General features: G+C 43.2%; 1 protein-coding gene across 8 annotated transcripts in view; it reads right to left on the bottom strand.

Annotated features, from left to right (window-relative positions):
* Window positions 1–13,236, bottom strand: part of LOC135874248 (pituitary adenylate cyclase-activating polypeptide type I receptor-like) — a 184,835-nt gene that overhangs the window by 57,652 nt on the left and 113,947 nt on the right. The gene's annotated exons all lie outside the window — the stretch shown is intronic.

The following is a 13,236-nucleotide window of genomic DNA, read 5'->3' as shown; positions in this document are numbered from 1 at the left end:
ATTAACTGGGGATTGGAATAACCACACATCTACCTTATATGGAGGTCTTTTATAAAAAGAAATTGTGTAAAATACTGAGAGATCTGTCTAGCTCCTGCTGAAAAGGGAACAGCAGTACAGAACAGAAATAATGCCTGGACCCTTGTCAGCACAACATAAGAGGAACTTGTATTTTATGTTTTTTTTCAAAAGCCTCGTGAAATATTTTTTATTTCACATGTTTTTGCTCTTAAAATAAACTGAAATGTCACTTTGGAGCAACTAAATGGGAAATCAAAGACTTCAGTGTGAAGATTACAGGGATTATGGAGCGAGTGGGAGGCCAGGAAAACAAATCAGCAAGCCTAAACATCCAAGCCTCTTGCATCATCATCATCATCATCCTTCTATTCAAATCCCTTTCAGGCAAACTGGGCTGCTGAGGTTGCTTGAATACATGTATTCAACATCAAGCGTGTGTACTCAACTCACTAGTCATTTTCAATGATTAATCTCGAACCTTGTGAGCAGAATGCCAATACCATCACAGGGTTCTTTGCAGAAATCCATCAACCTCCATTCCTTCACTTGTCATATTTGTTGCATATTTTGAAACACTGGGTAGGTTTGCAAATAGCGGGACCGGTTGGCCAACATTTTGTGTCGTCCAAAATCACTGAACACTGTACTTGTCAAATGGTGTATGACCAACTCTCACAGCACAAATACTAGATCTATCTAAGAGGGTCAAGGGCACAATCCATCTCCCATTGGCATCAATCGGAGTTTTGCCACTGACTTTACTGGGAGCAGGATCAGATGCAAGCCAGGGGTTCTCTGATTGCTGTCCCTCAGTAAGACCCCAAACCTGCTCTCACTGAAATCAATGGCAAAACCTGCACAGGAATTGCCAGACAGGATTAGATTCATGGTCCACCTGGTCCAGTATCCTGTCTCTCTGCTTCAGAGGAAGGTGCACAAATCCCCACAGTAGGCAGATGTGGGATAACCTGGCCTACATGAAGGTCTCATCTTAATCCCCAATAAAGATTGGCTTACATCGTAAAGCATCAGATTTTCTAGCCTTTCTAATATTATTTTTCTCCTAGCATTAACTATTGGGAGCAGGCTCTCTCTCTCTCTCTCTCTCTCTCTCTCTCTCTCTCTCTCTCTCTCTCGCTCTCAATTAAACTATTTCTCCTAGAAGCTGACAAGGAAGAAAAAGAGATAGATTCCTACGATTTGTGTTTATTTCTGACTACTCAGTTGGCACTCAGATATAGTGGTGACAGAACATAGGATTTTGGTTCATTTTGAATTGCATGACATTTGCAGTCACAGCCACAACATTATTCTAATGTAGCTCTGTGCAATGAATAGCCTTTTTATGTTGAAAAAAAATCCCTGTCTAGCCAAATTACTACTGTATTTTTACCTGCGCTGGACATAGTTAATGGATTCATATTTTCTATAATGTTAATTTTCTGACTGTCCTAATAGCACATTTCCATTTTATTAACATTTTTCTGCAGTCCAGAATTTGCTAATGCGTTAGAGAAAGTTCCAGGAGAACCTTTTACTATCTGGAGCTTTTAGACTTTATCCATCAACCTAATTTTCACTAATATGTTAAGCCACGGGAAAGTCTATTAGATTTACATTCTACATTATGCTCTGCATTACAACTAGAAGTCAAAGCCAATCACATGAGCGTAAGGATAAAAAACATGTTGTAAATATAATTGCAGGGAAGCTACGGGCCATAGTCTGGCTTTCCCATCTCTGGGTGCCACTCTCATTGAAGTTTGTGGCACCCAAGTGTGCATGTATCCAAACCTAGAATATGACCCTATGACCTTGATCCTACAAACTGTTATGCATGTGAGTAAGGCCAGGTCTACACTACAGACCTATTTCAGTAAAACTATGTCGCTCGGGGGTGTGAAAAATCCACCCCCCTGAATGACATAGATATACTGACCTAACCCCTTTGTGTATACAGTGCTAAGTTGGCGGGAGATCTCCCATCGAGATAGCTACCACCTCTAGTGGAGGTGGATTAACTACAGCGACGGGAGAAGTTCTCGCATAGGAGCAGCTTCAGTAAAAGGCTACAATGTCGCTATACGTGAAGACAAGCCTACGTTTATTCACATTATTCACGGAGTTCAATTGGGTTACTCCCATTCTTAACATGAAGTAGGGTTGGGGCTTAAATCTGAATTTGGATAGGAAGCCTGAGATTGCTGACTGGACGGTGTCCGATCCTCTGAGCTTTCAAATAGGGCAGAATTTTGCTCTTAGGCCTGGTTTACACTGGGGGTGGGGGGGTGGGGGGGGAGGAAATCGATCTAAGATACGCAACTTCAGCGATGTAGCTGAAGTCGATGTACTTAGATCTACTTACCGCGGTGTCTTCACTGCAGTAAGTCAACAGCTGACGTTCTCCCGTCGACTCCGCCTGCGCCTGTCGCCCTGGTGGAGTACCAGAGTCGACGGGAGAACGCTTGTCTCTAGACTAGACGCGATAAATTGACCCCCGCTGGATTGATCGCTGCCCGTCAATCCAGCGGGTAATGTAGACAAGCCCTTAATATGTATGCTCTCAATAGTATGTACTTATATGGATTCCCATCACCATATCAGCAGTACACGTTCAATCTTACTCAAATTCTCAAAGTCCTGTTAAAACAAGAACAGAGTTTCCTTTTCAACAAGAAACCCAGAGTTACAACCACCACATTCTTTGGCTTTCTCCTCCTCTTCCTGGCTGCACAGCATACAAAGAATGGGTGCAGTACTCCATGTCCCAGTGAGCATTCACAGGGAGCCTGATTCACCACTGCTTTGTTTCAGCTGTAGGCCTTTGGAACTCCATGGAGATCAATGGACTGACACTGGGGTTTAATGGTATAAGGTCAGGCAGAATTAGTCCCGAAGCATCCACACCATGTCCCAATGAAGCACAGCTTGGCTTTGAAACTCTCAGGCTAAACAAGAAGAACTGCATTGAAGACCCAGACAATGACCATTCTGCAGCTGATGTGCTGCCTTTTTGTAGAACATTTCGCGCTCCTGGCTCCCACCCGAGTCCTCCTGTTATATTATTCTCAGCACATGGACAATGAGGGCTCTGGTGCACTAGGCTTTTCAAATAAATCAAAGGAAACACATTGAGATGATTAAAATGGGCTAGATTCATCAAAGGCGCTACAGAGAAAACACATTTTCAAAAACGAAATCAGTGAATCAATAGCACTTCCTCTTCATTAGGGATTTCAATTAAAGTCTTACAGTCATGGTTCACATTGAAGTCGGTGCTATATGTGTAGTAAGTAACAGCACAAGATTTGATGAACAGTATCCATCAAATAATGTATTTGAACATTTATTATTCAATTAGTAATTGCTTACACACGCCAATAAGCTCTATAGTGGGTCTAATAATCTCCATCTAATCATACATTCAGCAAAGTGTTACTTGTCTACTATATTGTTTGATGGACAGTTCTGTCCAGTGTTTGACACAATAGTTTATAGTCTCCAGAGGGCCGTGATATTTTAGTCTAATCCATGCAGGGATAATTGGGTTGGGCTTAGTGGCCTGTGATGTGCAGCAGCTCAGATTAGATGATCAGGTGGTCCCTTCGGTTATTATTACTATTATTTATTATTCGCATTACTGTAGCTCCGAGGAGCCCTAGTCATGGACCATTGTGCTAGGCACTGTACAAACAGAACAAAAAGAGACAGTCCCTGTCCCATGGAGTTTACAAACCAAGCATAAGACAAATGATAACAGATGGATACCAGCAGACCAACGGGGGAGTACAAGGAATCGTTGAGACAATATTGGTCAGCCTGGAAGGCGTGTTCTCTGCACATGAACAGCATTTTGGCCTAACAATCTATGGCCAACTCTGATACTTATGAAGTGCCACTTTTTCAAAATTACAGAAAATCTTTCATCACCACTATAACTATTTATAATTACTAGTATCACAATACCACCTAGAGACCCTAAACAAACTCCAGGGTCCCATTGTGCTAGGAGCTATACAAACACATGGTAAGAGATAACACTCTGGGACAGAGACTTACAATCTAAATTGACAAGACAGACAAAGGAAATATTGTTTATCATCATTTTATAGATGGGAGAACCAAAGCATATAGATGAAGTGACTTGCTCAAGGTCACATGGAGTGTACAGCAGAGATGGGAATTGGACCCAGATCTCCTGAATCTGTCTCCTGTATTAACCACAAGAACATCCTTCCTCTTTTTTGGTCATTTATGTAATAGAGTTTTCACAAACGAGAAATGCCATTGCTCTATTGAAGATAGACAATTACAACTACCTCCTCGCTACCACCTTGATGTACGTGAATCATAATTCTCAAGTAACATCTAATTGCTTCTCGGGCTGAACGGAACAGAAGGCCAAGAAATAGTATATAATACGCATTTAAGCCTCAGTACATTCTTTTAAATTGTCTTCTACAAATCGACTTTCTCCCCCCTGCTCTCTATGTTGGCTGGCCTAGGGATTGGTTTACCTCGTGTACATGTTTATCTGGGGATAACTTCTATTTAACCCTTTGTTCGTGGTGCAGCAGGTATGGCTAGAGGGAACAGAGGCAGTCAGAGCTCATGTTGTTCCAAAGCACTTTGATAACCTATTTTTCCTATTCTCATTCTCCCTCATTAAGTATTTTGGGTTACAGGGTCAGCTCACAAAAGGTAACCCTCAAATGGATATGATCCTGAGCCAATTGGAATCAATAGGAAAGCCCGCATTGATTTCAGTCAGTGCAGGATCAACTCCTATATAAATGTATGGGGAGTGGGGGGAGAGAGAGGGACAGAATATGGATAACACTTTCTCTAGAAAAAAGAATGAGGAGTACTTGTGGCAACGTGGGTTTTAGCCCACGAAAGCTTATGCCCAAATACATTTGTTAGTCTCTAAGGTGCCACAAGTACTCCTCATTCTTTTTGCTGATACAGACTAACACAGCTACCACCCTAAAACTTTCTCTAGGCGTTCTCTATTGTGTTCTCCACCTAGGTAGGGGGTGAGCTTCTTGGACAGAGACCATGTCTTCTGTGTCTTGTACAGCACTGATTGTACTGTTAACACTTGCTAATAAATATCAGAGCTAACATCTTGTAGCTTCTGCTACAAGATGCCTTTTTCCTCCCTCACCTTTTGTGCCATGCATGAGATCCTGCAGCAATCTGTTCAGCCAGCTTGCGAAGCTGCATCAGGGAACCAGCAGTCCAGTTAGACAGCAGCTTTTCTGGGGTCTTATTCCCCATAGCTAAGCTCACCTTCTTGCACACTGTACCTGTCCCTCTCCTTGCTGATTCCACTGTCCTCAGTCCATCCCCACACAGTAAGTACTCCAGCTCCCTCACCTTCCATCTTTTCTGAAAGCAATTCAGATGGCGATTCCTTGTTGTCTCATTTACAGTTTCTATGGAAAGCAGTAGCTCAGCAAGGTTAGAGAGGGCGTTGGTTTAGATTGCTATTTCTGCCTGGAATTCTCCGAGGGCAGACACTATTCAGTGGCTGGGGCACTTTGCTGAGAGTCTGGTAGCACATTCTGATGATCCTTTGTGCTCGGATAGGGTATTGTGAGAGACCTTTCACACGCTGGTGTATTGATGAAGCAGTGAGAAGAGGCTGGAGCACGGGTGGTGGTCATCACACTTTGTGTTTGATCACAGAGACCTCTTACATTCCCATGCCAGGGTTGTGGGGAAGGCCAGCAAAATGTTCTTGTCCTCTAACACAGCATCTCCCAAGGCTAGACCAAGGGCACTGTATGGAAGTTTGGATAGTCTTTACTTGGATACAGAGGTGATCCTTCTTTGCTGTGAATTCCCACCCCCCTCCCCAACTGGACTGCTTGGAGATGTGGGAGCAGGGTCATACTGAGTTTCAATCCCTCATGCTTGTTTAGAGGAGCTGGGAAAGCTATGGTCTCCATCTGTGAACTCACCGGTGATGAAAGACCAGCCCGAAAGAAGTGTTCCCCTGTTAATAGCAATTGTTGATGTCCTCCTGCAAGAATGCAGGAGTCTGGCTTCCCTCAAAGAAAAAGTCATCAAGACCCCAATCAGAAATGCTCCTGGAATCTCAGAGAGACAAGGTGGGTGAGGTAATCTCTTTTCCTGGACCAACTTCTGTTGGTGGAAGAGACAGGCTTTTGAGTTTACACCGAGATATGGAATCTCAGACAGTTAGCAGTGACCAAATATATTCTTTAACACCTCCAGTGGCCAGGAATTTGTAACCTTCTCTCTCAAGTAAGGGAGGTGTGACTGGGGACACTGTCCTCTCAGGAGTGCCTTCTGTTGGTCAGGTGCAAACTTGACCACACTCTCTCTCTCTCTTCCAGCGCCATCTTTGGGCTTGCTGTTAACCACATCAGGTGGGTCTTCAGTGGCCAGCCCTCTGGCCAACACAGTCTCTATGCATGAACAAACAAACCCCTTCTGGGGTAATAAAAGTCCAACTGGACCTATCACGGTGCCCTGGTTGCTATCGGCAGCCATGTCTCTGGGCTCAGTTCTTTGCCCCTTCTGGGCTAGTTTTATGTCCGTATCTGCCTGGTATAGTGCACTGCCTCCAGGGCTTTCTCCCAAGGGGCTCTTTAAGTCCTGCCCTTCACTTGGGCCTCTAAACAAGCCTTATCCCCTTCCTGGGTCTTAGGCAACCCAGGCCCACCCACTACTCTGGGTCCCAACCCAGGGACCATACAAATAGCAGCCATGTGCTGCTTCACTTAACTCCATCACTGCTGCTATTCGCTGGGCCACTTCCCATATAGCTCCTTCCTCTTCACCCTTACCTCAGGGTTCTCTGTCTGTTCCCTGCTTGAGCAGGGTCTCTCTCAGGCCAACTCGCCTGGAGAGTTTCACAGCCTTCCAGTCCTTCCTTCTTCACCCTTCTGGTCCCAGCCAGCCACTGAATGTCTCAAGCCCTGCAGCTCCTTTTAATTGAGCTTGCTGAGCTCAGATTGGCTGCTTCCCTGAAGCCTTTCTAGGCAGGCCTGGAGAACCCACGTTCCCTGCTCCTTTTCCTGGGGCAGGGTGTGGTAGAACCCTGAGGCCTCCAGCAGGGGCATCAAAGGGCCTGGTACAGCTCATCACAGGTGGGTTTTTTTGGCATTTGATCAACTCTAGCCAGGACTACTGAAGGGCATTCTGTCTGGGGTTATCTTTGAAAGACACCCAAAAGTTTCAGTAAAAGGCAACAGCTTGCTTTACTCTGGATTTTGCTTCTGAGTGCCATGCAAGATGTTGGTGTCAAACTCAGTATAAAGCCCTGTGTGACCTACGTTCCGGATATCTAAAGAGGCCACCTCTTTCCCTGTGTATCCTGATGCTAGTTGTGCCCAGCTGCAGTATTTTTTTAGTGGTCTGTATATTTGAACTCTAGTGGACTGGGGCACTTTTTTTTTTTACAGTGGAGATTCCTTGTTTTTGGAGTTTGCTTCCCATGTCAGTTTCCCTCACAGGCGTCTGAAAAATCCACCAAGAGAGAAATTTGGACTGAAAAGTCAGACCCCAGCTACCTGATTCTTTAGCCACACTTATGTGCCAGCGGTGCATGACTGCCGCAATGCTGACATTAATTTCGGCTGGTCACAGAGAAAGCTTGCTTCTCTGGGCTCAGTAGAAATGCGTATTTTCTCTAGCTACATTTTATTGCTTGTAAAGTCTCTGATCTTAAATAGTCAGCTTTACTGCCTCTCTCTATCAATAACATTCCAGGACTGTCAACTGTCTATTTCACTCTGAAGCCTAGAATGTCTCCTGAGTCAGTGGGAAGCAATGGAAACAGCCAGAAGCATGGTGGAGAGCTCTTTTTGTTCAGAACATCACCAGGTTCAATCACCATTGAGATCTGTGGTCTGTTACTAAGCAATTTTAACATTTTCAGCCATTTTGACTTCATGAATTACACGGTGAGACAGCAAGACCTGTATCTATGCAATGACAAGAGTCCAAACCACTGTACTCTCAGAAGTAACTGAGCCCATCACCACTTTTACTCTACAGCTAATTTACATGCAACAGTTTCATTGGTTGCATACAGGAGACTGCACAGATGTGGATTATGTGGCCCAGCTGCCACACCTTTGTGACAAGATGGGCATTCAGCTAGTAATACAACAATAAAGCAGCCAAAGTAAGAGATACTGTCGCTGGCAAACGTTCTGAGCAATTTTTAGCTTGGGCAAGACAAAGTATATAAGATCTATCTACATATGATCATATATAGAGATAGATAGAGACACCATAGACATGTCACAGTATCTGAATAAGTAGTGGTCTTATTGGGCCCTTTTCCATACATAACTCGTCCTGAGAAAGATATAGGGATAGCACAACATTCCTCTCTCTCTCTCTCTCTCTCTCTCTCACACACACACACACACACACACACACACACACACACACACACACACACCTCTTCCTTTTCCATTCTTTCTGACATCTTCGGTTTTGTCAAAAGAAAGATGTATTTCAAAATGCGGAAGACCACAGAATATTTTCTGAATCCAACAGATTTAGTTGCCACAGCTAATCCCAGTGCCTAGGAAGCAGCAGTGCCTATTGTAACTGTAATGCAGTAGACATGGGAATGACCTGCAGCCTGATTCTCTTATGGCAGAATATGTGAACTCCCATTGGTTTTAATGGGAACTTATTCACATCTGCAGTGGGAGAGCAGAGTTTCGGTGGTTTCTAGCTCACCAGGATAATAAAACTTGGGCAGGACACATTGGAGACAAGTCTGGGGTTACAGCGGATTGTAGAAGTGAGGTGAAAGCCTTAAGCAGACCATTAGTACTTCTTTCCCCACCCAATTCATGGGATGGAATTGGCCTTGCCCTGATGAAAAGGTCTTATAGAATGTAATAGTGAAGGAAATGGTTCCCAAATAATATTTTAGCCATCCAACGGGATTAGTTCTATCCCAGCCATGGAACCCTATATGCTGGTTCAAAACACCTATGGAAAGGATCTCATTTGCCATTGAATTCCATAGTATTTTAGAGTAATTGCTATAGAACTCTAACTTCTAATTAGAGAGTTTCTTATGGGTGGTACACACTACACACTATCTATCTATCTAATCTATCTATCTATCTATCTATCTATCTATCTATCTATCTATCTATCTATCTATCTAACGATTTTCTCTCTGTTTTTATATACAGTAAATAAATGTATCATAATCATGCTCTTTTTAATGCAGTGTATAGCTTCCTAGGTTGAGCACTTGTGGGGGGAGGGGAATTCATTCTGACTAGAGAGAAGACCCGGCAAGAGCCAGTCATAGCTATCTTTTGGTCTCTGTGCAGCCAACTAGCATCGCTGGAGCTTTTGTGACAGCCCTTTGTGCAGCTGTGGCACAACACAGACGATGACGCACATTGTCGAGGAATGCCTGCTGACTAGGTTCAGCAGTGGCCTAGAAGAACTGAAGATGCCATCGTTGGCTAGACGATGATGCACACGCTAAATAAATAAATGTCACAATGCCGAGCAGATGGCAATCCCTGAACACTGCATTCTGTCATCTGTACTAGTTTTTACTCAAGCTCTGATCTACTAATCTGGACCGACAGAATTAATTGCTCCAAAACCTCTCAGTCACGCCAAACAGAATTGTGGGTGCTTTCTGGACTTCAACAGACTTCTTTTGAAAGCCAGCATTTTCATTGGGTGGGAAAAAATGAAAAATAAGAAACAGGCCGACATTACTATTGAGGACCACAGCTCATTAAATTACATCCAGTGGGACCAAGATGCTTCACTGTAGTGCCTTGACCTCCTTTGTTACACAGCAGTGCAACATCACAGCTTTGTCACATATCACCACAATTTATTTACCAAAGATGAGCTGGGATGCTTTGAATGGCCAGTAAACTAGGACATGTCAGCAGCAGAGTCAACATTGGCACTGTACTACAAAAATCACGACAAACAGCAACTTTATGCCTAAACCTAAATGTCCAGCTTAAACTGCCCTTGCTACAATTTAAGCCCAGTCTTCTTGTCCTATCCTCAGAGGTTAATGAGTACAATTTACCTCCCTCCTCTTTGTAACAACCTTTTATGTACTTGAAAACTGTTATCATGCCCCCACTCAATCTTCGCTTCTCAGGACTAAACAAACCCAGTTTTTTCAATCTTCCCTCACAGGTCATGTTTTCTAGACCTTTAGTCATTTTTGCTGCTCTTCTCTGGACTGTCTCCAATTTGTCCACATCTTCCCTGAAATGTGGCACCCAGAACTGGACACAATACTCCAGTTGAGGCCTAATCAGCGTGGTATAGAACAGAAGAATTACTTTGTGTCTTGCTTTCAACACTCCTGCTACTACATCCCAGAATGAGATTTGCTTTTTTTGCAACAGTGTTACACTGTTGACTCATATTTAGCTTGTGATCCACTATGACCCTCAGATCCCTTTCCACAGTACTCCTTCCTAGGCAGTCATTTCCTATTTTGTATGTGTGCAACTGATTGTTCCTTCCTAAGTGGAGTACTTTGCATTTGTCCTTATTGAATTTATCCTATTTACTTCAGACCATTTCTCCAGTTTGTCCATGAGTGCAGGGGACTGGACTAGACGACCTCTTGAGGTCGCTTCCAATCCTACAATTCTCTGATTTATAACCTCCCCTAGAAGACTAAAATGAAAGCAAGGTTTCTTGATGGATTGATGGATGGAGGATTGATGGATGGAGGTCACATAAATATATTTTCAAGAAAGAAATGTTGCATCCTGGAATCCCAGCAGAGTGACAGCTCAGAAACCTTGATCTGTCCTTAACATACTAGAGTAGAAGAGATTTAGGAGTGATTACATAATTCTCAGCCAGATGGATCGTGAAATATCATTTTGGTTACTAGTATCAGAAGGGTAGCCGTGTTAGTCTGTATCCACAAAAACAACGAGGAGTCCGGTGGCACCTTAAAGACTAACAGATTTATTTGGGCATAAGCTTTCGTGGGTAAAAAATAAAGAAGTGTTTTGTTTTACCCATGAAAGCTTATGCCCAATAAACCTGTTAGTCTTTAAGGTGCCACCGGACCCCTCATTATTTTGGTTACTCTTTTCATCTCATGTGAAATGTCATATCCTGTAATGTCCGGTGATTAACCAACCCTTTATAAACGGAACAGTCATGTAAACGTGACTGTTTCTCCACTCTGCTCCTACTGAAACAAAAATACTGGACAAATAAAAATAAACAAGTTGTAAGGATGATACAAAAAGATCATGGGGATCTGAAATGGATGTAGATTCTTCCGCCTTTGGGTCACTAGTACAAAGCCAGTCTGAGTTAGTAGTGGCCTCAAATTGTTAACGATCTAATAACTGTTTGGTTACTTTATGATTTGGCAGGTCTTGGACTTGCTTCTGTTGGACAGGTTTACACATGATAACTGCCAGTGATGCCACCTGGCACTTGTTAGTGATTTTGGCATGGAGACCAAGCGGGCTGAATGGGTTTTTACACTGCATTTCTTCTCACCCTTCCAGGTCAAGGTTTGAGAGCTCAACCAGCCAAGGCCCAACTGCAGAAGGCACCATGTGACAAAAATCCTAAATGCAGGACACAAAAGTATTTATGCAGAAGATTTAAAAGTACCGCTGGATTCCTCCCTTTGTGGTACATAGCTCTGTCTGTAAGTGCAGTTCCGCAGCTGTTTATTTCCAATGCAGAGAGAGCACCAAATTTGGGTGGAATGTTAATAAATGCAGGACTGACATTCATAATGGCGAGGGCCAGTTGGTAGGTTTGGGATTGAGGCATGTTTAATATAGAGAAATCTTGCCTGTGCTGTAGACAAACAGGACGCCACTCTCTGCATTGCCAAACCAGCAACATCCATGAGCAGTGCACTGGCATAAAAAAAGAAAAGATCTTCTACGTTGCCAAGCTCCAGCTCAAGGATATTTTAAGAATGTCATTACAAACCACCCAAAAATAGGGGCTTCTAATGGAAAATCTTCTGACAAGAACCTCTATTGAAAGCCGGGCTGCTACAATTATATCAGAAGAAAATGATAAATCAGCCGCCAGTTGGTGCACAATAAACATCAAAAAATCACTCTGCCTTCATAGCGCGAGCACCCCATGATTATTGTACTGGGAAAACTTTTGGTTGAATGTAACTGCTGCTCTGGAGACGACCTGAATGAACTAGTTTGGCCATCAGACTGAGTGAGTGACTGTGTGTGGCTGATGCAGATGGGTATCCGTGTCGTAGGCTGGTCAGAAATCCATGGAGAGAGCAAGAATTTTCTTGCCTGTGTTATCTCCATAAAACTCTGGCATGTTGTTTTGCTATCATCACTAGCCTTTGATGATTTACTAAGTGCATCTCTGAGTCACTACAGAACCAATTCCTCAGCACTATTAAGGCTGCTGCAGCTGGTCTTATATATTATAGGACATCAAAAACAAGGTCTTTGTGATGACATTTAGACATATAAAATCCTATGTAGCGTTTTTACAAGAATAAATGACCAGGACACTGAAGTAAGCACAACAGTGTAATGGGGTTTAGCACACACATGTATTTGTGCATGAAGTCCTTACTTGCTCAGATATACAAAGCTTTTTCTGTAGAGTGTTTGCAGGTGCAAATGTGGACTTTACTATAGAAGAATGTATGTGAAAAATTTGCAAAATAGCTATCGGGATCGGGATCGAGTTTTGTTAGCACCCCTCTCCAAGGGGGTTCCATTTAACGGATACGTCATTGGATAAGGATTGGCGCTGGGAGGAATTGTCCAAAATTGGGCTATTTAACAGCAGCAAAAATGTAGTTAATGGATTATTATTAAAAACAAAACTTGCCAAACAAATTTGGAAGTCTGTCTCTCTCATGCATTCAAGTGGGAACCTTATTTCCTGTGCGTTGATGTCAATAATCAGACTAAATAGTTTAACAGTTAATTATAACTTGGTCAAGTCCTGAAGATTTTACTCAGGCAAAATTCCCATTGATTTCATTGGGAGTTTTGCATAAGGAAGGACTGAGGGCTTGATTGGGATAGTTAGGCGCAACCCTGCATTGAAGATGATGTACAGCTGTACGGCCCCAGAGGGAACACCAAGAGCTATCAGTCTCCTGAATGCCTCGGGCTGCATATTCACTGCTACTGCTACCCTTGATTCGCCTACTGCACCTCCAGCCAACTACACCGACAGATG

Source organism: Emys orbicularis, chromosome 2 (genome assembly GCF_028017835.1).
Source record: "Emys orbicularis isolate rEmyOrb1 chromosome 2, rEmyOrb1.hap1, whole genome shotgun sequence".
NCBI lineage: Eukaryota > Metazoa > Chordata > Testudines > Emydidae > Emys > Emys orbicularis.
The sequence above is the reverse complement of the archived record's forward strand: the minus strand, read 5'-3'. Positions and strand labels throughout refer to the sequence as shown.